This window comes from Schistocerca piceifrons, chromosome 5, assembly GCF_021461385.2.
Source record: "Schistocerca piceifrons isolate TAMUIC-IGC-003096 chromosome 5, iqSchPice1.1, whole genome shotgun sequence".
In the NCBI taxonomy this organism is placed as follows: domain Eukaryota; kingdom Metazoa; phylum Arthropoda; class Insecta; order Orthoptera; family Acrididae; genus Schistocerca; species Schistocerca piceifrons.
Genome location: NC_060142.1, coordinates 599,064,922 through 599,084,933, shown reverse-complemented (window position 1 = coordinate 599,084,933; position 20,012 = coordinate 599,064,922). Strand labels below are relative to the sequence as shown.

At 49.9% G+C, this 20,012-nt stretch overlaps 34 non-coding genes across 34 annotated transcripts; all 34 read right to left on the bottom strand.

Annotated features, from left to right (window-relative positions):
- Positions 1 to 93: 93 nt before the first annotated feature.
- Positions 94 to 165, bottom strand: Trnat-cgu. The gene has a single exon. It is a non-coding gene; the product is annotated as a tRNA-Thr (tRNA).
- A 689-nt stretch (positions 166 to 854) lies between these two features.
- On the bottom strand, positions 855 to 928 carry Trnan-guu. Its single transcript has one exon. It is a non-coding gene; the product is annotated as a tRNA-Asn (tRNA).
- A 333-nt stretch (positions 929 to 1,261) lies between these two features.
- Positions 1,262 to 1,333, bottom strand: Trnat-cgu. Its single transcript has one exon. It is a non-coding gene; the product is annotated as a tRNA-Thr (tRNA).
- Positions 1,334 to 2,022: 689 nt separating this feature from the next.
- Trnan-guu lies at positions 2,023 to 2,096 on the bottom strand. The gene has a single exon. It is a non-coding gene; the product is annotated as a tRNA-Asn (tRNA).
- Positions 2,097 to 2,429: 333 nt separating this feature from the next.
- Trnat-cgu lies at positions 2,430 to 2,501 on the bottom strand. The gene has a single exon. It is a non-coding gene; the product is annotated as a tRNA-Thr (tRNA).
- A 689-nt stretch (positions 2,502 to 3,190) lies between these two features.
- Positions 3,191 to 3,264, bottom strand: Trnan-guu. Its single transcript has one exon. It is a non-coding gene; the product is annotated as a tRNA-Asn (tRNA).
- A 333-nt stretch (positions 3,265 to 3,597) lies between these two features.
- On the bottom strand, positions 3,598 to 3,669 carry Trnat-cgu. Its single transcript has one exon. It is a non-coding gene; the product is annotated as a tRNA-Thr (tRNA).
- Positions 3,670 to 4,358: 689 nt separating this feature from the next.
- Positions 4,359 to 4,432, bottom strand: Trnan-guu. The gene has a single exon. It is a non-coding gene; the product is annotated as a tRNA-Asn (tRNA).
- Positions 4,433 to 4,765: 333 nt separating this feature from the next.
- Trnat-cgu lies at positions 4,766 to 4,837 on the bottom strand. The gene has a single exon. It is a non-coding gene; the product is annotated as a tRNA-Thr (tRNA).
- A 689-nt stretch (positions 4,838 to 5,526) lies between these two features.
- Positions 5,527 to 5,600, bottom strand: Trnan-guu. Its single transcript has one exon. It is a non-coding gene; the product is annotated as a tRNA-Asn (tRNA).
- A 333-nt stretch (positions 5,601 to 5,933) lies between these two features.
- On the bottom strand, positions 5,934 to 6,005 carry Trnat-cgu. The gene has a single exon. It is a non-coding gene; the product is annotated as a tRNA-Thr (tRNA).
- Positions 6,006 to 6,694: 689 nt separating this feature from the next.
- Trnan-guu lies at positions 6,695 to 6,768 on the bottom strand. The gene has a single exon. It is a non-coding gene; the product is annotated as a tRNA-Asn (tRNA).
- A 333-nt stretch (positions 6,769 to 7,101) lies between these two features.
- Trnat-cgu lies at positions 7,102 to 7,173 on the bottom strand. Its single transcript has one exon. It is a non-coding gene; the product is annotated as a tRNA-Thr (tRNA).
- Positions 7,174 to 7,862: 689 nt separating this feature from the next.
- On the bottom strand, positions 7,863 to 7,936 carry Trnan-guu. Its single transcript has one exon. It is a non-coding gene; the product is annotated as a tRNA-Asn (tRNA).
- A 333-nt stretch (positions 7,937 to 8,269) lies between these two features.
- Trnat-cgu lies at positions 8,270 to 8,341 on the bottom strand. The gene has a single exon. It is a non-coding gene; the product is annotated as a tRNA-Thr (tRNA).
- A 689-nt stretch (positions 8,342 to 9,030) lies between these two features.
- Trnan-guu lies at positions 9,031 to 9,104 on the bottom strand. Its single transcript has one exon. It is a non-coding gene; the product is annotated as a tRNA-Asn (tRNA).
- Positions 9,105 to 9,437: 333 nt separating this feature from the next.
- Trnat-cgu lies at positions 9,438 to 9,509 on the bottom strand. Its single transcript has one exon. It is a non-coding gene; the product is annotated as a tRNA-Thr (tRNA).
- Positions 9,510 to 10,198: 689 nt separating this feature from the next.
- Trnan-guu lies at positions 10,199 to 10,272 on the bottom strand. The gene has a single exon. It is a non-coding gene; the product is annotated as a tRNA-Asn (tRNA).
- A 333-nt stretch (positions 10,273 to 10,605) lies between these two features.
- On the bottom strand, positions 10,606 to 10,677 carry Trnat-cgu. Its single transcript has one exon. It is a non-coding gene; the product is annotated as a tRNA-Thr (tRNA).
- Positions 10,678 to 11,366: 689 nt separating this feature from the next.
- On the bottom strand, positions 11,367 to 11,440 carry Trnan-guu. The gene has a single exon. It is a non-coding gene; the product is annotated as a tRNA-Asn (tRNA).
- A 333-nt stretch (positions 11,441 to 11,773) lies between these two features.
- On the bottom strand, positions 11,774 to 11,845 carry Trnat-cgu. Its single transcript has one exon. It is a non-coding gene; the product is annotated as a tRNA-Thr (tRNA).
- A 689-nt stretch (positions 11,846 to 12,534) lies between these two features.
- On the bottom strand, positions 12,535 to 12,608 carry Trnan-guu. The gene has a single exon. It is a non-coding gene; the product is annotated as a tRNA-Asn (tRNA).
- A 333-nt stretch (positions 12,609 to 12,941) lies between these two features.
- Positions 12,942 to 13,013, bottom strand: Trnat-cgu. Its single transcript has one exon. It is a non-coding gene; the product is annotated as a tRNA-Thr (tRNA).
- Positions 13,014 to 13,950: 937 nt separating this feature from the next.
- Trnan-guu lies at positions 13,951 to 14,024 on the bottom strand. The gene has a single exon. It is a non-coding gene; the product is annotated as a tRNA-Asn (tRNA).
- A 333-nt stretch (positions 14,025 to 14,357) lies between these two features.
- Trnat-cgu lies at positions 14,358 to 14,429 on the bottom strand. Its single transcript has one exon. It is a non-coding gene; the product is annotated as a tRNA-Thr (tRNA).
- A 689-nt stretch (positions 14,430 to 15,118) lies between these two features.
- On the bottom strand, positions 15,119 to 15,192 carry Trnan-guu. The gene has a single exon. It is a non-coding gene; the product is annotated as a tRNA-Asn (tRNA).
- A 333-nt stretch (positions 15,193 to 15,525) lies between these two features.
- Trnat-cgu lies at positions 15,526 to 15,597 on the bottom strand. The gene has a single exon. It is a non-coding gene; the product is annotated as a tRNA-Thr (tRNA).
- A 689-nt stretch (positions 15,598 to 16,286) lies between these two features.
- Trnan-guu lies at positions 16,287 to 16,360 on the bottom strand. Its single transcript has one exon. It is a non-coding gene; the product is annotated as a tRNA-Asn (tRNA).
- Positions 16,361 to 16,693: 333 nt separating this feature from the next.
- Trnat-cgu lies at positions 16,694 to 16,765 on the bottom strand. Its single transcript has one exon. It is a non-coding gene; the product is annotated as a tRNA-Thr (tRNA).
- Positions 16,766 to 17,454: 689 nt separating this feature from the next.
- Positions 17,455 to 17,528, bottom strand: Trnan-guu. The gene has a single exon. It is a non-coding gene; the product is annotated as a tRNA-Asn (tRNA).
- Positions 17,529 to 17,861: 333 nt separating this feature from the next.
- On the bottom strand, positions 17,862 to 17,933 carry Trnat-cgu. Its single transcript has one exon. It is a non-coding gene; the product is annotated as a tRNA-Thr (tRNA).
- Positions 17,934 to 18,552: 619 nt separating this feature from the next.
- Trnan-guu lies at positions 18,553 to 18,626 on the bottom strand. The gene has a single exon. It is a non-coding gene; the product is annotated as a tRNA-Asn (tRNA).
- Positions 18,627 to 18,959: 333 nt separating this feature from the next.
- On the bottom strand, positions 18,960 to 19,031 carry Trnat-cgu. The gene has a single exon. It is a non-coding gene; the product is annotated as a tRNA-Thr (tRNA).
- A 619-nt stretch (positions 19,032 to 19,650) lies between these two features.
- Trnan-guu lies at positions 19,651 to 19,724 on the bottom strand. The gene has a single exon. It is a non-coding gene; the product is annotated as a tRNA-Asn (tRNA).
- Positions 19,725 to 20,012: the final 288 nt, after the last annotated feature.

Sequence of the window (20,012 nt, the reverse complement as noted above, 5' to 3'; positions counted from 1 at the left end):
GGTTGTAGAACATCCCTCTCATTCAGTGTACTGCCTTGTGTTAGATGCTGCTCGAGATAGCTGCGCTCCCTGCAGGAAGGTAAAAAAAATGAATGCCTTCTGTGAGGTTCGAACTCACGACCCCTGGTTTACGAGACCAGTGCTCTACCACGGAGCTAAGAAGGCGGCAGCTTTGCGTTTGTGAGCTGTCTCCGAATTGTCACTTCATCATACTGAATCTTGCAACCCTTGACCAGATATCGGATTTGGCACACCGCTGCTGCTGGGGGTGTCCACATTGCCGTTTTCCAAATCTCTTGACTGTTTCGCCCTTACGATCGACGACGAGCGTCGGGCCACCAAGGGTTTGCCGTCTGCACAATCTTGACCTAGTGCACAGCTTGTGGGATAGCGTGGCTCGACTGTGAATTGCGCCTTTCGGCTCCTCTCTCTGGCTACAGTGCGCTGTTGTCCACGGTGGCGCTGGCGTTGCCCACGGGGCTTCATGTAAGGCGACTGCACGTCGCTCGGCCAACAGCGGCCTACTGCTGACCGACACTTAAGAGACACCAAATACAAATCGACATCGAGAGACAGGCCCTGTCATATGGCACTCGCGACGTATACCCTGAAATTGAATGTAAATAATACGTCTTTTGTAGTGGGCGTCGCTCTACTGCAGTGTCACACATGACGAATAAATAGGAAAACAGTAGAACGTCTGTGTAGGGCCATGTTTTTACCTACAGTGTCACTTGGCTGAATGTGTATAAGGCTCTGTGGCATCACTCAAACACAGCCAAATTGTCACACTAGCTGTGTATCTCTAACAAAGTTGACGTATGTCCTCACGTAGGTGCCAGTTAAAACGATTTCGCCCCCGGGTGGGCTCGAACCACCAACCTTTCGGTTAACAGCCGAACGCGCTAGCCGATTGCGCCACGGAGGCCTCGACTTTGGTTCACTTTTGCTCTGTATATCAAACTAATTCGTATACCTTCTGCAGGAATCTCGCAGAATGGTAGCATCTGCTTACGCCTCTTCACATGGATAACGTGCATGCACACTGTAGCGAGGCTCATAAACGAATGACATCGCCAAGCATGACATTATACTACAAAATGCAGACAAACCACTGTTCTGCCTATGCATTCAGAAAAACTCTGAGGCCAATGGAATACTTGTCATGGGTTGTAGAACATACCTCTCATTCAGTGTACTGCCTTGTGTTAGATGCTGCTCGAGATAGCTGCGCTCCCTGCAGGAAGGTAAAAAAAATGAATGCCTTCTGTGAGGTTCGAACTCACGACCCCTGGTTTACGAGACCAGTGCTCTACCACGGAGCTAAGAAGGCGGCAGCTTTGCGTTTGTGAGCTGTCTCCGAATTGTCACTTCATCATACTGAATCTTGCAACCCTTGACCAGATATCGGATTTGGCACACCGCTGCTGCTGGGGGTGTCCACATTGCCGTTTTCCAAATCTCTTGACTGTTTCGCCCTTACGATCGACGACGAGCGTCGGGCCACCAAGGGTTTGCCGTCTGCACAATCTTGACCTAGTGCACAGCTTGTGGGATAGCGTGGCTCGACTGTGAATTGCGCCTTTCGGCTCCTCTCTCTGGCTACAGTGCGCTGTTGTCCACGGTGGCGCTGGCGTTGCCCACGGGGCTTCATGTAAGGCGACTGCACGTCGCTCGGCCAACAGCGGCCTACTGCTGACCGACACTTAAGAGACACCAAATACAAATCGACATCGAGAGACAGGCCCTGTCATATGGCACTCGCGACGTATACCCTGAAATTGAATGTAAATAATACGTCTTTTGTAGTGGGCGTCGCTCTACTGCAGTGTCACACATGACGAATAAATAGGAAAACAGTAGAACGTCTGTGTAGGGCCATGTTTTTACCTACAGTGTCACTTGGCTGAATGTGTATAAGGCTCTGTGGCATCACTCAAACACAGCCAAATTGTCACACTAGCTGTGTATCTCTAACAAAGTTGACGTATGTCCTCACGTAGGTGCCAGTTAAAACGATTTCGCCCCCGGGTGGGCTCGAACCACCAACCTTTCGGTTAACAGCCGAACGCGCTAGCCGATTGCGCCACGGAGGCCTCGACTTTGGTTCACTTTTGCTCTGTATATCAAACTAATTCGTATACCTTCTGCAGGAATCTCGCAGAATGGTAGCATCTGCTTACGCCTCTTCACATGGATAACGTGCATGCACACTGTAGCGAGGCTCATAAACGAATGACATCGCCAAGCATGACATTATACTACAAAATGCAGACAAACCACTGTTCTGCCTATGCATTCAGAAAAACTCTGAGGCCAATGGAATACTTGTCATGGGTTGTAGAACATCCCTCTCATTCAGTGTACTGCCTTGTGTTAGATGCTGCTCGAGATAGCTGCGCTCCCTGCAGGAAGGTAAAAAAAATGAATGCCTTCTGTGAGGTTCGAACTCACGACCCCTGGTTTACGAGACCAGTGCTCTACCACGGAGCTAAGAAGGCGGCAGCTTTGCGTTTGTGAGCTGTCTCCGAATTGTCACTTCATCATACTGAATCTTGCAACCCTTGACCAGATATCGGATTTGGCACACCGCTGCTGCTGGGGGTGTCCACATTGCCGTTTTCCAAATCTCTTGACTGTTTCGCCCTTACGATCGACGACGAGCGTCGGGCCACCAAGGGTTTGCCGTCTGCACAATCTTGACCTAGTGCACAGCTTGTGGGATAGCGTGGCTCGACTGTGAATTGCGCCTTTCGGCTCCTCTCTCTGGCTACAGTGCGCTGTTGTCCACGGTGGCGCTGGCGTTGCCCACGGGGCTTCATGTAAGGCGACTGCACGTCGCTCGGCCAACAGCGGCCTACTGCTGACCGACACTTAAGAGACACCAAATACAAATCGACATCGAGAGACAGGCCCTGTCATATGGCACTCGCGACGTATACCCTGAAATTGAATGTAAATAATACGTCTTTTGTAGTGGGCGTCGCTCTACTGCAGTGTCACACATGACGAATAAATAGGAAAACAGTAGAACGTCTGTGTAGGGCCATGTTTTTACCTACAGTGTCACTTGGCTGAATGTGTATAAGGCTCTGTGGCATCACTCAAACACAGCCAAATTGTCACACTAGCTGTGTATCTCTAACAAAGTTGACGTATGTCCTCACGTAGGTGCCAGTTAAAACGATTTCGCCCCCGGGTGGGCTCGAACCACCAACCTTTCGGTTAACAGCCGAACGCGCTAGCCGATTGCGCCACGGAGGCCTCGACTTTGGTTCACTTTTGCTCTGTATATCAAACTAATTCGTATACCTTCTGCAGGAATCTCGCAGAATGGTAGCATCTGCTTACGCCTCTTCACATGGATAACGTGCATGCACACTGTAGCGAGGCTCATAAACGAATGACATCGCCAAGCATGACATTATACTACAAAATGCAGACAAACCACTGTTCTGCCTATGCATTCAGAAAAACTCTGAGGCCAATGGAATACTTGTCATGGGTTGTAGAACATACCTCTCATTCAGTGTACTGCCTTGTGTTAGATGCTGCTCGAGATAGCTGCGCTCCCTGCAGGAAGGTAAAAAAAATGAATGCCTTCTGTGAGGTTCGAACTCACGACCCCTGGTTTACGAGACCAGTGCTCTACCACGGAGCTAAGAAGGCGGCAGCTTTGCGTTTGTGAGCTGTCTCCGAATTGTCACTTCATCATACTGAATCTTGCAACCCTTGACCAGATATCGGATTTGGCACACCGCTGCTGCTGGGGGTGTCCACATTGCCGTTTTCCAAATCTCTTGACTGTTTCGCCCTTACGATCGACGACGAGCGTCGGGCCACCAAGGGTTTGCCGTCTGCACAATCTTGACCTAGTGCACAGCTTGTGGGATAGCGTGGCTCGACTGTGAATTGCGCCTTTCGGCTCCTCTCTCTGGCTACAGTGCGCTGTTGTCCACGGTGGCGCTGGCGTTGCCCACGGGGCTTCATGTAAGGCGACTGCACGTCGCTCGGCCAACAGCGGCCTACTGCTGACCGACACTTAAGAGACACCAAATACAAATCGACATCGAGAGACAGGCCCTGTCATATGGCACTCGCGACGTATACCCTGAAATTGAATGTAAATAATACGTCTTTTGTAGTGGGCGTCGCTCTACTGCAGTGTCACACATGACGAATAAATAGGAAAACAGTAGAACGTCTGTGTAGGGCCATGTTTTTACCTACAGTGTCACTTGGCTGAATGTGTATAAGGCTCTGTGGCATCACTCAAACACAGCCAAATTGTCACACTAGCTGTGTATCTCTAACAAAGTTGACGTATGTCCTCACGTAGGTGCCAGTTAAAACGATTTCGCCCCCGGGTGGGCTCGAACCACCAACCTTTCGGTTAACAGCCGAACGCGCTAGCCGATTGCGCCACGGAGGCCTCGACTTTGGTTCACTTTTGCTCTGTATATCAAACTAATTCGTATACCTTCTGCAGGAATCTCGCAGAATGGTAGCATCTGCTTACGCCTCTTCACATGGATAACGTGCATGCACACTGTAGCGAGGCTCATAAACGAATGACATCGCCAAGCATGACATTATACTACAAAATGCAGACAAACCACTGTTCTGCCTATGCATTCAGAAAAACTCTGAGGCCAATGGAATACTTGTCATGGGTTGTAGAACATCCCTCTCATTCAGTGTACTGCCTTGTGTTAGATGCTGCTCGAGATAGCTGCGCTCCCTGCAGGAAGGTAAAAAAAATGAATGCCTTCTGTGAGGTTCGAACTCACGACCCCTGGTTTACGAGACCAGTGCTCTACCACGGAGCTAAGAAGGCGGCAGCTTTGCGTTTGTGAGCTGTCTCCGAATTGTCACTTCATCATACTGAATCTTGCAACCCTTGACCAGATATCGGATTTGGCACACCGCTGCTGCTGGGGGTGTCCACATTGCCGTTTTCCAAATCTCTTGACTGTTTCGCCCTTACGATCGACGACGAGCGTCGGGCCACCAAGGGTTTGCCGTCTGCACAATCTTGACCTAGTGCACAGCTTGTGGGATAGCGTGGCTCGACTGTGAATTGCGCCTTTCGGCTCCTCTCTCTGGCTACAGTGCGCTGTTGTCCACGGTGGCGCTGGCGTTGCCCACGGGGCTTCATGTAAGGCGACTGCACGTCGCTCGGCCAACAGCGGCCTACTGCTGACCGACACTTAAGAGACACCAAATACAAATCGACATCGAGAGACAGGCCCTGTCATATGGCACTCGCGACGTATACCCTGAAATTGAATGTAAATAATACGTCTTTTGTAGTGGGCGTCGCTCTACTGCAGTGTCACACATGACGAATAAATAGGAAAACAGTAGAACGTCTGTGTAGGGCCATGTTTTTACCTACAGTGTCACTTGGCTGAATGTGTATAAGGCTCTGTGGCATCACTCAAACACAGCCAAATTGTCACACTAGCTGTGTATCTCTAACAAAGTTGACGTATGTCCTCACGTAGGTGCCAGTTAAAACGATTTCGCCCCCGGGTGGGCTCGAACCACCAACCTTTCGGTTAACAGCCGAACGCGCTAGCCGATTGCGCCACGGAGGCCTCGACTTTGGTTCACTTTTGCTCTGTATATCAAACTAATTCGTATACCTTCTGCAGGAATCTCGCAGAATGGTAGCATCTGCTTACGCCTCTTCACATGGATAACGTGCATGCACACTGTAGCGAGGCTCATAAACGAATGACATCGCCAAGCATGACATTATACTACAAAATGCAGACAAACCACTGTTCTGCCTATGCATTCAGAAAAACTCTGAGGCCAATGGAATACTTGTCATGGGTTGTAGAACATACCTCTCATTCAGTGTACTGCCTTGTGTTAGATGCTGCTCGAGATAGCTGCGCTCCCTGCAGGAAGGTAAAAAAAATGAATGCCTTCTGTGAGGTTCGAACTCACGACCCCTGGTTTACGAGACCAGTGCTCTACCACGGAGCTAAGAAGGCGGCAGCTTTGCGTTTGTGAGCTGTCTCCGAATTGTCACTTCATCATACTGAATCTTGCAACCCTTGACCAGATATCGGATTTGGCACACCGCTGCTGCTGGGGGTGTCCACATTGCCGTTTTCCAAATCTCTTGACTGTTTCGCCCTTACGATCGACGACGAGCGTCGGGCCACCAAGGGTTTGCCGTCTGCACAATCTTGACCTAGTGCACAGCTTGTGGGATAGCGTGGCTCGACTGTGAATTGCGCCTTTCGGCTCCTCTCTCTGGCTACAGTGCGCTGTTGTCCACGGTGGCGCTGGCGTTGCCCACGGGGCTTCATGTAAGGCGACTGCACGTCGCTCGGCCAACAGCGGCCTACTGCTGACCGACACTTAAGAGACACCAAATACAAATCGACATCGAGAGACAGGCCCTGTCATATGGCACTCGCGACGTATACCCTGAAATTGAATGTAAATAATACGTCTTTTGTAGTGGGCGTCGCTCTACTGCAGTGTCACACATGACGAATAAATAGGAAAACAGTAGAACGTCTGTGTAGGGCCATGTTTTTACCTACAGTGTCACTTGGCTGAATGTGTATAAGGCTCTGTGGCATCACTCAAACACAGCCAAATTGTCACACTAGCTGTGTATCTCTAACAAAGTTGACGTATGTCCTCACGTAGGTGCCAGTTAAAACGATTTCGCCCCCGGGTGGGCTCGAACCACCAACCTTTCGGTTAACAGCCGAACGCGCTAGCCGATTGCGCCACGGAGGCCTCGACTTTGGTTCACTTTTGCTCTGTATATCAAACTAATTCGTATACCTTCTGCAGGAATCTCGCAGAATGGTAGCATCTGCTTACGCCTCTTCACATGGATAACGTGCATGCACACTGTAGCGAGGCTCATAAACGAATGACATCGCCAAGCATGACATTATACTACAAAATGCAGACAAACCACTGTTCTGCCTATGCATTCAGAAAAACTCTGAGGCCAATGGAATACTTGTCATGGGTTGTAGAACATCCCTCTCATTCAGTGTACTGCCTTGTGTTAGATGCTGCTCGAGATAGCTGCGCTCCCTGCAGGAAGGTAAAAAAAATGAATGCCTTCTGTGAGGTTCGAACTCACGACCCCTGGTTTACGAGACCAGTGCTCTACCACGGAGCTAAGAAGGCGGCAGCTTTGCGTTTGTGAGCTGTCTCCGAATTGTCACTTCATCATACTGAATCTTGCAACCCTTGACCAGATATCGGATTTGGCACACCGCTGCTGCTGGGGGTGTCCACATTGCCGTTTTCCAAATCTCTTGACTGTTTCGCCCTTACGATCGACGACGAGCGTCGGGCCACCAAGGGTTTGCCGTCTGCACAATCTTGACCTAGTGCACAGCTTGTGGGATAGCGTGGCTCGACTGTGAATTGCGCCTTTCGGCTCCTCTCTCTGGCTACAGTGCGCTGTTGTCCACGGTGGCGCTGGCGTTGCCCACGGGGCTTCATGTAAGGCGACTGCACGTCGCTCGGCCAACAGCGGCCTACTGCTGACCGACACTTAAGAGACACCAAATACAAATCGACATCGAGAGACAGGCCCTGTCATATGGCACTCGCGACGTATACCCTGAAATTGAATGTAAATAATACGTCTTTTGTAGTGGGCGTCGCTCTACTGCAGTGTCACACATGACGAATAAATAGGAAAACAGTAGAACGTCTGTGTAGGGCCATGTTTTTACCTACAGTGTCACTTGGCTGAATGTGTATAAGGCTCTGTGGCATCACTCAAACACAGCCAAATTGTCACACTAGCTGTGTATCTCTAACAAAGTTGACGTATGTCCTCACGTAGGTGCCAGTTAAAACGATTTCGCCCCCGGGTGGGCTCGAACCACCAACCTTTCGGTTAACAGCCGAACGCGCTAGCCGATTGCGCCACGGAGGCCTCGACTTTGGTTCACTTTTGCTCTGTATATCAAACTAATTCGTATACCTTCTGCAGGAATCTCGCAGAATGGTAGCATCTGCTTACGCCTCTTCACATGGATAACGTGCATGCACACTGTAGCGAGGCTCATAAACGAATGACATCGCCAAGCATGACATTATACTACAAAATGCAGACAAACCACTGTTCTGCCTATGCATTCAGAAAAACTCTGAGGCCAATGGAATACTTGTCATGGGTTGTAGAACATACCTCTCATTCAGTGTACTGCCTTGTGTTAGATGCTGCTCGAGATAGCTGCGCTCCCTGCAGGAAGGTAAAAAAAATGAATGCCTTCTGTGAGGTTCGAACTCACGACCCCTGGTTTACGAGACCAGTGCTCTACCACGGAGCTAAGAAGGCGGCAGCTTTGCGTTTGTGAGCTGTCTCCGAATTGTCACTTCATCATACTGAATCTTGCAACCCTTGACCAGATATCGGATTTGGCACACCGCTGCTGCTGGGGGTGTCCACATTGCCGTTTTCCAAATCTCTTGACTGTTTCGCCCTTACGATCGACGACGAGCGTCGGGCCACCAAGGGTTTGCCGTCTGCACAATCTTGACCTAGTGCACAGCTTGTGGGATAGCGTGGCTCGACTGTGAATTGCGCCTTTCGGCTCCTCTCTCTGGCTACAGTGCGCTGTTGTCCACGGTGGCGCTGGCGTTGCCCACGGGGCTTCATGTAAGGCGACTGCACGTCGCTCGGCCAACAGCGGCCTACTGCTGACCGACACTTAAGAGACACCAAATACAAATCGACATCGAGAGACAGGCCCTGTCATATGGCACTCGCGACGTATACCCTGAAATTGAATGTAAATAATACGTCTTTTGTAGTGGGCGTCGCTCTACTGCAGTGTCACACATGACGAATAAATAGGAAAACAGTAGAACGTCTGTGTAGGGCCATGTTTTTACCTACAGTGTCACTTGGCTGAATGTGTATAAGGCTCTGTGGCATCACTCAAACACAGCCAAATTGTCACACTAGCTGTGTATCTCTAACAAAGTTGACGTATGTCCTCACGTAGGTGCCAGTTAAAACGATTTCGCCCCCGGGTGGGCTCGAACCACCAACCTTTCGGTTAACAGCCGAACGCGCTAGCCGATTGCGCCACGGAGGCCTCGACTTTGGTTCACTTTTGCTCTGTATATCAAACTAATTCGTATACCTTCTGCAGGAATCTCGCAGAATGGTAGCATCTGCTTACGCCTCTTCACATGGATAACGTGCATGCACACTGTAGCGAGGCTCATAAACGAATGACATCGCCAAGCATGACATTATACTACAAAATGCAGACAAACCACTGTTCTGCCTATGCATTCAGAAAAACTCTGAGGCCAATGGAATACTTGTCATGGGTTGTAGAACATCCCTCTCATTCAGTGTACTGCCTTGTGTTAGATGCTGCTCGAGATAGCTGCGCTCCCTGCAGGAAGGTAAAAAAAATGAATGCCTTCTGTGAGGTTCGAACTCACGACCCCTGGTTTACGAGACCAGTGCTCTACCACGGAGCTAAGAAGGCGGCAGCTTTGCGTTTGTGAGCTGTCTCCGAATTGTCACTTCATCATACTGAATCTTGCAACCCTTGACCAGATATCGGATTTGGCACACCGCTGCTGCTGGGGGTGTCCACATTGCCGTTTTCCAAATCTCTTGACTGTTTCGCCCTTACGATCGACGACGAGCGTCGGGCCACCAAGGGTTTGCCGTCTGCACAATCTTGACCTAGTGCACAGCTTGTGGGATAGCGTGGCTCGACTGTGAATTGCGCCTTTCGGCTCCTCTCTCTGGCTACAGTGCGCTGTTGTCCACGGTGGCGCTGGCGTTGCCCACGGGGCTTCATGTAAGGCGACTGCACGTCGCTCGGCCAACAGCGGCCTACTGCTGACCGACACTTAAGAGACACCAAATACAAATCGACATCGAGAGACAGGCCCTGTCATATGGCACTCGCGACGTATACCCTGAAATTGAATGTAAATAATACGTCTTTTGTAGTGGGCGTCGCTCTACTGCAGTGTCACACATGACGAATAAATAGGAAAACAGTAGAACGTCTGTGTAGGGCCATGTTTTTACCTACAGTGTCACTTGGCTGAATGTGTATAAGGCTCTGTGGCATCACTCAAACACAGCCAAATTGTCACACTAGCTGTGTATCTCTAACAAAGTTGACGTATGTCCTCACGTAGGTGCCAGTTAAAACGATTTCGCCCCCGGGTGGGCTCGAACCACCAACCTTTCGGTTAACAGCCGAACGCGCTAGCCGATTGCGCCACGGAGGCCTCGACTTTGGTTCACTTTTGCTCTGTATATCAAACTAATTCGTATACCTTCTGCAGGAATCTCGCAGAATGGTAGCATCTGCTTACGCCTCTTCACATGGATAACGTGCATGCACACTGTAGCGAGGCTCATAAACGAATGACATCGCCAAGCATGACATTATACTACAAAATGCAGACAAACCACTGTTCTGCCTATGCATTCAGAAAAACTCTGAGGCCAATGGAATACTTGTCATGGGTTGTAGAACATCCCTCTCATTCAGTGTACTGCCTTGTGTTAGATGCTGCTCGAGATAGCTGCGCTCCCTGCAGGAAGGTAAAAAAAATGAATGCCTTCTGTGAGGTTCGAACTCACGACCCCTGGTTTACGAGACCAGTGCTCTACCACGGAGCTAAGAAGGCGGCAGCTTTGCGTTTGTGAGCTGTCTCCGAATTGTCACTTCATCATACTGAATCTTGCAACCCTTGACCAGATATCGGATTTGGCACACCGCTGCTGCTGGGGGTGTCCACATTGCCGTTTTCCAAATCTCTTGACTGTTTCGCCCTTACGATCGACGACGAGCGTCGGGCCACCAAGGGTTTGCCGTCTGCACAATCTTGACCTAGTGCACAGCTTGTGGGATAGCGTGGCTCGACTGTGAATTGCGCCTTTCGGCTCCTCTCTCTGGCTACAGTGCGCTGTTGTCCACGGTGGCGCTGGCGTTGCCCACGGGGCTTCATGTAAGGCGACTGCACGTCGCTCGGCCAACAGCGGCCTACTGCTGACCGACACTTAAGAGACACCAAATACAAATCGACATCGAGAGACAGGCCCTGTCATATGGCACTCGCGACGTATACCCTGAAATTGAATGTAAATAATACGTCTTTTGTAGTGGGCGTCGCTCTACTGCAGTGTCACACATGACGAATAAATAGGAAAACAGTAGAACGTCTGTGTAGGGCCATGTTTTTACCTACAGTGTCACTTGGCTGAATGTGTATAAGGCTCTGTGGCATCACTCAAACACAGCCAAATTGTCACACTAGCTGTGTATCTCTAACAAAGTTGACGTATGTCCTCACGTAGGTGCCAGTTAAAACGATTTCGCCCCAGGGTGGGCTCGAACCACCAACCTTTCGGTTAACAGCCGAACGCGCTAGCCGATTGCGCCACGGAGGCCTCGACTTTGGTTCACTTTTGCTCTGTATATCAAACTAATTCGTATACCTTCTGCAGGAATCTCGCAGAATGGTAGCATCTGCTTACGCCTCTTCACATGGATAACGTGCATGCACACTGTAGCGAGGCTCATAAACGAATGACATCGCCAAGCATGACATTATACTACAAAATGCAGACAAACCACTGTTCTGCCTATGCATTCAGAAAAACTCTGAGGCCAATGGAATACTTGTCATGGGTTGTAGAACATCCCTCTCATTCAGTGTACTGCCTTGTGTTAGATGCTGCTCGAGATAGCTGCGCTCCCTGCAGGAAGGTAAAAAAAATGAATGCCTTCTGTGAGGTTCGAACTCACGACCCCTGGTTTACGAGACCAGTGCTCTACCACGGAGCTAAGAAGGCGGCAGCTTTGCGTTTGTGAGCTGTCTCCGAATTGTCACTTCATCATACTGAATCTTGCAACCCTTGACCAGATATCGGATTTGGCACACCGCTGCTGCTGGGGGTGTCCACATTGCCGTTTTCCAAATCTCTTGACTGTTTCGCCCTTACGATCGACGACGAGCGTCGGGCCACCAAGGGTTTGCCGTCTGCACAATCTTGACCTAGTGCACAGCTTGTGGGATAGCGTGGCTCGACTGTGAATTGCGCCTTTCGGCTCCTCTCTCTGGCTACAGTGCGCTGTTGTCCACGGTGGCGCTGGCGTTGCCCACGGGGCTTCATGTAAGGCGACTGCACGTCGCTCGGCCAACAGCGGCCTACTGCTGACCGACACTTAAGAGACACCAAATACAAATCGACATCGAGAGACAGGCCCTGTCATATGGCACTCGCGACGTATACCCTGAAATTGAATGTAAATAATACGTCTTTTGTAGTGGGCGTCGCTCTACTGCAGTGTCACACATGACGAATAAATAGGAAAACAGTAGAACGTCTGTGTAGGGCCATGTTTTTACCTACAGTGTCACTTGGCTGAATGTGTATAAGGCTCTGTGGCATCACTCAAACACAGCCAAATTGTCACACTAGCTGTGTATCTCTAACAAAGTTGACGTATGTCCTCACGTAGGTGCCAGTTAAAACGATTTCGCCCCCGGGTGGGCTCGAACCACCAACCTTTCGGTTAACAGCCGAACGCGCTAGCCGATTGCGCCACGGAGGCCTCGACTTTGGTTCACTTTTGCTCTGTATATCAAACTAATTCGTATACCTTCTGCAGGAATCTCGCAGAATGGTAGCATCTGCTTACGCCTCTTCACATGGATAACGTGCATGCACACTGTAGCGAGGCTCATAAACGAATGACATCGCCAAGCATGACATTATACTACAAAATGCAGACAAACCACTGTTCTGCCTATGCATTCAGAAAAACTCTGAGGCCAATGGAATACTTGTCATGGGTTGTAGAACATACCTCTCATTCAGTGTACTGCCTTGTGTTAGATGCTGCTCGAGATAGCTGCGCTCCCTGCAGGAAGGTAAAAAAAATGAATGCCTTCTGTGAGGTTCGAACTCACGACCCCTGGTTTACGAGACCAGTGCTCTACCACGGAGCTAAGAAGGCGGCAGCTTTGCGTTTGTGAGCTGTCTCCGAATTGTCACTTCATCATACTGAATCTTGCAACCCTTGACCAGATATCGGATTTGGCACACCGCTGCTGCTGGGGGTGTCCACATTGCCGTTTTCCAAATCTCTTGACTGTTTCGCCCTTACGATCGACGACGAGCGTCGGGCCACCAAGGGTTTGCCGTCTGCACAATCTTGACCTAGTGCACAGCTTGTGGGATAGCGTGGCTCGACTGTGAATTGCGCCTTTCGGCTCCTCTCTCTGGCTACAGTGCGCTGTTGTCCACGGTGGCGCTGGCGTTGCCCACGGGGCTTCATGTAAGGCGACTGCACGTCGCTCGGCCAACAGCGGCCTACTGCTGACCGACACTTAAGAGACACCAAATACAAATCGACATCGAGAGACAGGCCCTGTCATATGGCACTCGCGACGTATACCCTGAAATTGAATGTAAATAATACGTCTTTTGTAGTGGGCGTCGCTCTACTGCAGTGTCACACATGACGAATAAATAGGAAAACAGTAGAACGTCTGTGTAGGGCCATGTTTTTACCTACAGTGTCACTTGGCTGGACTGCACGTCGCTCGGCCAACAGCGGCCTACTGCTGACCGACACTTAAGAGACACCAAATACAAATCGACATCGAGAGACAGGCCCTGTCATATGGCACTCGCGACGTATACCCTGAAATTGAATGTAAATAATACGTCTTTTGTAGTGGGCGTCGCTCTACTGCAGTGTCACACATGACGAATAAATAGGAAAACAGTAGAACGTCTGTGTAGGGCCATGTTTTTACCTACAGTGTCACTTGGCTGAATGTGTATAAGGCTCTGTGGCATCACTCAAACACAGCCAAATTGTCACACTAGCTGTGTATCTCTAACAAAGTTGACGTATGTCCTCACGTAGGTGCCAGTTAAAACGATTTCGCCCCCGGGTGGGCTCGAACCACCAACCTTTCGGTTAACAGCCGAACGCGCTAGCCGATTGCGCCACGGAGGCCTCGACTTTGGTTCACTTTTGCTCTGTATATCAAACTAATTCGTATACCTTCTGCAGGAATCTCGCAGAATGGTAGCATCTGCTTACGCCTCTTCACATGGATAACGTGCATGCACACTGTAGCGAGGCTCATAAACGAATGACATCGCCAAGCATGACATTATACTACAAAATGCAGACAAACCACTGTTCTGCCTATGCATTCAGAAAAACTCTGAGGCCAATGGAATACTTGTCATGGGTTGTAGAACATCCCTCTCATTCAGTGTACTGCCTTGTGTTAGATGCTGCTCGAGATAGCTGCGCTCCCTGCAGGAAGGTAAAAAAAATGAATGCCTTCTGTGAGGTTCGAACTCACGACCCCTGGTTTACGAGACCAGTGCTCTACCACGGAGCTAAGAAGGCGGCAGCTTTGCGTTTGTGAGCTGTCTCCGAATTGTCACTTCATCATACTGAATCTTGCAACCCTTGACCAGATATCGGATTTGGCACACCGCTGCTGCTGGGGGTGTCCACATTGCCGTTTTCCAAATCTCTTGACTGTTTCGCCCTTACGATCGACGACGAGCGTCGGGCCACCAAGGGTTTGCCGTCTGCACAATCTTGACCTAGTGCACAGCTTGTGGGATAGCGTGGCTCGACTGTGAATTGCGCCTTTCGGCTCCTCTCTCTGGCTACAGTGCGCTGTTGTCCACGGTGGCGCTGGCGTTGCCCACGGGGCTTCATGTAAGGCGACTGCACGTCGCTCGGCCAACAGCGGCCTACTGCTGACCGACACTTAAGAGACACCAAATACAAATCGACATCGAGAGACAGGCCCTGTCATATGGCACTCGCGACGTATACCCTGAAATTGAATGTAAATAATACGTCTTTTGTAGTGGGCGTCGCTCTACTGCAGTGTCACACATGACGAATAAATAGGAAAACAGTAGAACGTCTGTGTAGGGCCATGTTTTTACCTACAGTGTCACTTGGCTGAATGTGTATAAGGCTCTGTGGCATCACTCAAACACAGCCAAATTGTCACACTAGCTGTGTATCTCTAACAAAGTTGACGTATGTCCTCACGTAGGTGCCAGTTAAAACGATTTCGCCCCCGGGTGGGCTCGAACCACCAACCTTTCGGTTAACAGCCGAACGCGCTAGCCGATTGCGCCACGGAGGCCTCGACTTTGGTTCACTTTTGCTCTGTATATCAAACTAATTCGTATACCTTCTGCAGGAATCTCGCAGAATGGTAGCATCTGCTTACGCCTCTTCACATGGATAACGTGCATGCACACTGTAGCGAGGCTCATAAACGAATGACATCGCCAAGCATGACATTATACTACAAAATGCAGACAAACCACTGTTCTGCCTATGCATTCAGAAAAACTCTGAGGCCAATGGAATACTTGTCATGGGTTGTAGAACATCCCTCTCATTCAGTGTACTGCCTTGTGTTAGATGCTGCTCGAGATAGCTGCGCTCCCTGCAGGAAGGTAAAAAAAATGAATGCCTTCTGTGAGGTTCGAACTCACGACCCCTGGTTTACGAGACCAGTGCTCTACCACGGAGCTAAGAAGGCGGCAGCTTTGCGTTTGTGAGCTGTCTCCGAATTGTCACTTCATCATACTGAATCTTGCAACCCTTGACCAGATATCGGATTTGGCACACCGCTGCTGCTGGGGGTGTCCACATTGCCGTTTTCCAAATCTCTTGACTGTTTCGCCCTTACGATCGACGACGAGCGTCGGGCCACCAAGGGTTTGCCGTCTGCACAATCTTGACCTAGTGCACAGCTTGTGGGATAGCGTGGCTCGACTGTGAATTGCGCCTTTCGGCTCCTCTCTCTGGCTACAGTGCGCTGTTGTCCACGGTGGCGCTGGCGTTGCCCACGGGGCTTCATGTAAGGCGACTGCACGTCGCTCGGCCAACAGCGGCCTACTGCTGACCGACACTTAAGAGACACCAAATACAAATCGACATCGAGAGACAGGCCCTGTCATATGGCACTCGCGACGTATACCCTGAAATTGAATGTAAATAATACGTCTTTTGTAGTGGGCGTCGCTCTACTGCAGTGTCACACATGACGAATAAATAGGAAAACAGTAGAACGTCTGTGTAGGGCCATGTTTTTACCTACAGTGTCACTTGGCTGAATGTGTATAAGGCTCTGTGGCATCACTCAAACACAGCCAAATTGTCACACTAGCTGTGTATCTCTAACAAAGTTGACGTATGTCCTCACGTAGGTGCCAGTTAAAACGATTTCGCCCCCGGGTGGGCTCGAACCACCAACCTTTCGGTTAACAGCCGAACGCGCTAGCCGATTGCGCCACGGAGGCCTCGACTTTGCTTCACTTTTGCTCTGTATATCAAACTAATTCGTATACCTTCTGCAGGAATCTCGCAGAATGGTAGCATCTGCTTACGCCTCTTCACATGGATAACGTGCATGCACACTGTAGCGAGGCTCATAAACGAATGACATCGCCAAGCATGACATTATACTACAAAATGCAGACAAACCACTGTTCTGCCTATGCATTCAGAAAAACTCTGAGGAAAATGGAATACTTGTCATGGGTTGTAGAACATCCCTCTCATTCAGTGTACTGCCTTGTGTTAGATGCTGCTCGAGATAGCTGCGCTCCCTGCAGGAAGGTAAAAAAAATGAATGCCTTCTGTGAGGTTCGAACTCACGACCCCTGGTTTACGAGACCAGTGCTCTACCACGGAGCTAAGAAGGCGGCAGCTTTGCGTTTGTGAGCTGTCTCCGAATTGTCGCTTCATCATACTGAATCTTGCAACCCTTGACCAGATATCGGATTTGGCACACCGCTGCTGCTGGGGGTGTCCACATTGCCGTTTTCCAAATCTCTTGACTGTTTCGCCCTTACGATCGACGACGAGCGTCGGGCCACCAAGGGTTTGCCGTCTGCACAATCTTGACCTAGTGCACAGCTTGTGGGATAGCGTGGCTCGACTGTGAATTGCGCCTTTCGGCTCCTCTCTCTGGCTACAGTGCGCTGTTGTCCACGGTGGCGCTGGCGTTGCCCACGGGGCTTCATGTAAGGCGACTGCACGTCGCTCGGCCAACAGCGGCCTACTGCTGACCGACACTTAAGAGACACCAAATACAAATCGACATCGAGAGACAGGCCCTGTCATATGGCACTCGCGACGTATACCCTGAAATTGAATGTAAATAATACGTCTTTTGTAGTGGGCGTCGCTCTACTGCAGTGTCACACATGACGAATAAATAGGAAAACAGTAGAACGTCTGTGTAGGGCCATGTTTTTACCTACAGTGTCACTTGGCTGAATGTGTATAAGGCTCTGTGGCATCACTCAAACACAGCCAAATTGTCACACTAGCTGTGTATCTCTAACAAAGTTGACGTATGTCCTCACGTAGGTGCCAGTTAAAACGATTTCGCCCCCGGGTGGGCTCGAACCACCAACCTTTCGGTTAACAGCCGAACGCGCTAGCCGATTGCGCCACGGAGGCCTCGACTTTGGTTCACTTTTGCTCTGTATATCAAACTAATTCGTATACCTTCTGCAGGAATCTCGCAGAATGGTAGCATCTGCTTACGCCTCTTCACATGGATAACGTGCATGCACACTGTAGCGAGGCTCATAAACGAATGACATCGCCAAGCATGACATTATACTACAAAATGCAAACAAACCACTGTTCTGCCTATGCATTCAGAAAAACTCTGAGGCCAATGGAATACTTGTCATGGGTTGTAGAACATCCCTCTCATTCAGTGTACTGCCTTGTGTTAGATGCTGCTCGAGATAGCTCCGCTCCCTGCAGGAAGGTAAAAAAAATGAATGCCTTCTGTGAGGTTCGAACTCACGACCCCTGGTTTACGAGACCAGTGCTCTACCACGGAGCTAAGAAGGCGGCAGCTTTGCGTTTGTGAGCTGTCTCCGAATTGTCACTTCATCATACTGAATCTTGCAACCCTTGACCAGATATCGGATTTGGCACACCGCTGCTGCTGGGGGTGTCCACATTGCCGTTTTCCAAATCTCTTGACTGTTTCGCCCTTACGATCGACGACGAGCGTCGGGCCACCAAGGGTTTGCCGTCTGCACAATCTTGACCTAGTGCACAGCTTGTGGGATAGCGTCGCTCGACTGCGAAATGCGCCTTTCGGCTCCCTGCACGTCGCTCGGCCAACAGCGGCCTACTGCTGACCGACACTTAAGAGACACCAAATACAAATCGACATCGAGAGACAGGCCCTGTCATATGGCACTCGCGACGTATACCCTGAAATTGAATGTAAATAATACGTCTTTTGTAGTGGGCGTCGCTCTACTGCAGTGTCACACATGACGAATAAATAGGAAAACAGTAGAACGTCTGTGTAGGGCCATGTTTTTACCTACAGTGTCACTTGGCTGAATGTGTATAAGGCTCTGTGGCATCACTCAAACACAGCCAAATTGTCACACTAGCTGTGTATCTCTAACAAAGTTGACGTATGTCCTCACGTAGGTGCCAGTTAAAACGATTTCGCCCCCGGGTGGGCTCGAACCACCAACCTTTCGGTTAACAGCCGAACGCGCTAGCCGATTGCGCCACGGAGGCCTCGACTTTGGTTCACTTTTGCTCTGTATATCAAACTAATTCGTATACCTTCTGCAGGAATCTCGCAGAATGGTAGCATCTGCTTACGCCTCTTCACATGGATAACGTGCATGCACACTGTAGCGAGGCTCATAAACGAATGACATCGCCAAGCATGACATTATACTACAAAATGCAAACAAACCACTGTTCTGCCTATGCATTCAGAAAAACTCTGAGGCCAATGGAATACTTGTCATGGGTTGTAGAACATCCCTCTCATTCAGTGTACTGCCTTGTGTTAGATGCTGCTCGAGATAGCTCTGCTCCCTGCAGGAAGGTAAAAAAAATGAATGCCTTCTGTGAGGTTCGAACTCACGACCCCTGGTTTACGAGACCAGTGCTCTACCACGGAGCTAAGAAGGCGGCAGCTTTGCGTTTGTGAGCTGTCTCCGAATTGTCACTTCATCATACTGAATCTTGCAACCCTTGACCAGATATCGGATTTGGCACACCGCTGCTGCTGGGGGTGTCCACATTGCCGTTTTCCAAATCTCTTGACTGTTTCGCCCTTACGATCGACGACGAGCGTCGGGCCACCAAGGGTTTGCCGTCTGCACAATCTTGACCTAGTGCACAGCTTGTGGGATAGCGTCGCTCGACTGCGAAATGCGCCTTTCGGCTCCCTGCACGTCGCTCGGCCAACAGCGGCCTACTGCTGACCGACACTTAAGAGACACCAAATACAAATCGACATCGAGAGACAGGCCCTGTCATATGGCACTCGCGACGTATACCCTGAAATTGAATGTAAATAATACGTCTTTTGTAGTGGGCGTCGCTCTACTGCAGTGTCACACATGACGAATAAATAGGAAAACAGTAGAACGTCTGTGTAGGGCCATGTTTTTACCTACAGTGTCACTTGGCTGAATGTGTATAAGGCTCTGTGGCATCACTCAAACACAGCCAAATTGTCACACTAGCTGTGTATCTCTAACAAAGTTGACGTATGTCCTCACGTAGGTGCCAGTTAAAACGATTTCGCCCCCGGGTGGGCTCGAACCACCAACCTTTCGGTTAACAGCCGAACGCGCTAGCCGATTGCGCCACGGAGGCCTCGACTTTGGTTCACTTTTGCTCTGTATATCAAACTAATTCGTATACCTTCTGCAGGAATCTCGCAGAATGGTAGCATCTGCTTACGCCTCTTCACATGGATAACGTGCATGCACACTGTAGCGAGGCTCATAAACGAATGACATCGCCAAGCATGACATTATACTACAAAATGCAAACAAACCACTGTTCTGCCTATGCATTCAGAAAAACTCTGAGGCCAATGGAATACTTGTCATGGGTTGTAGAACATCCCTCTCATTCAGTGTACTGCCTTGTGTTAGATGC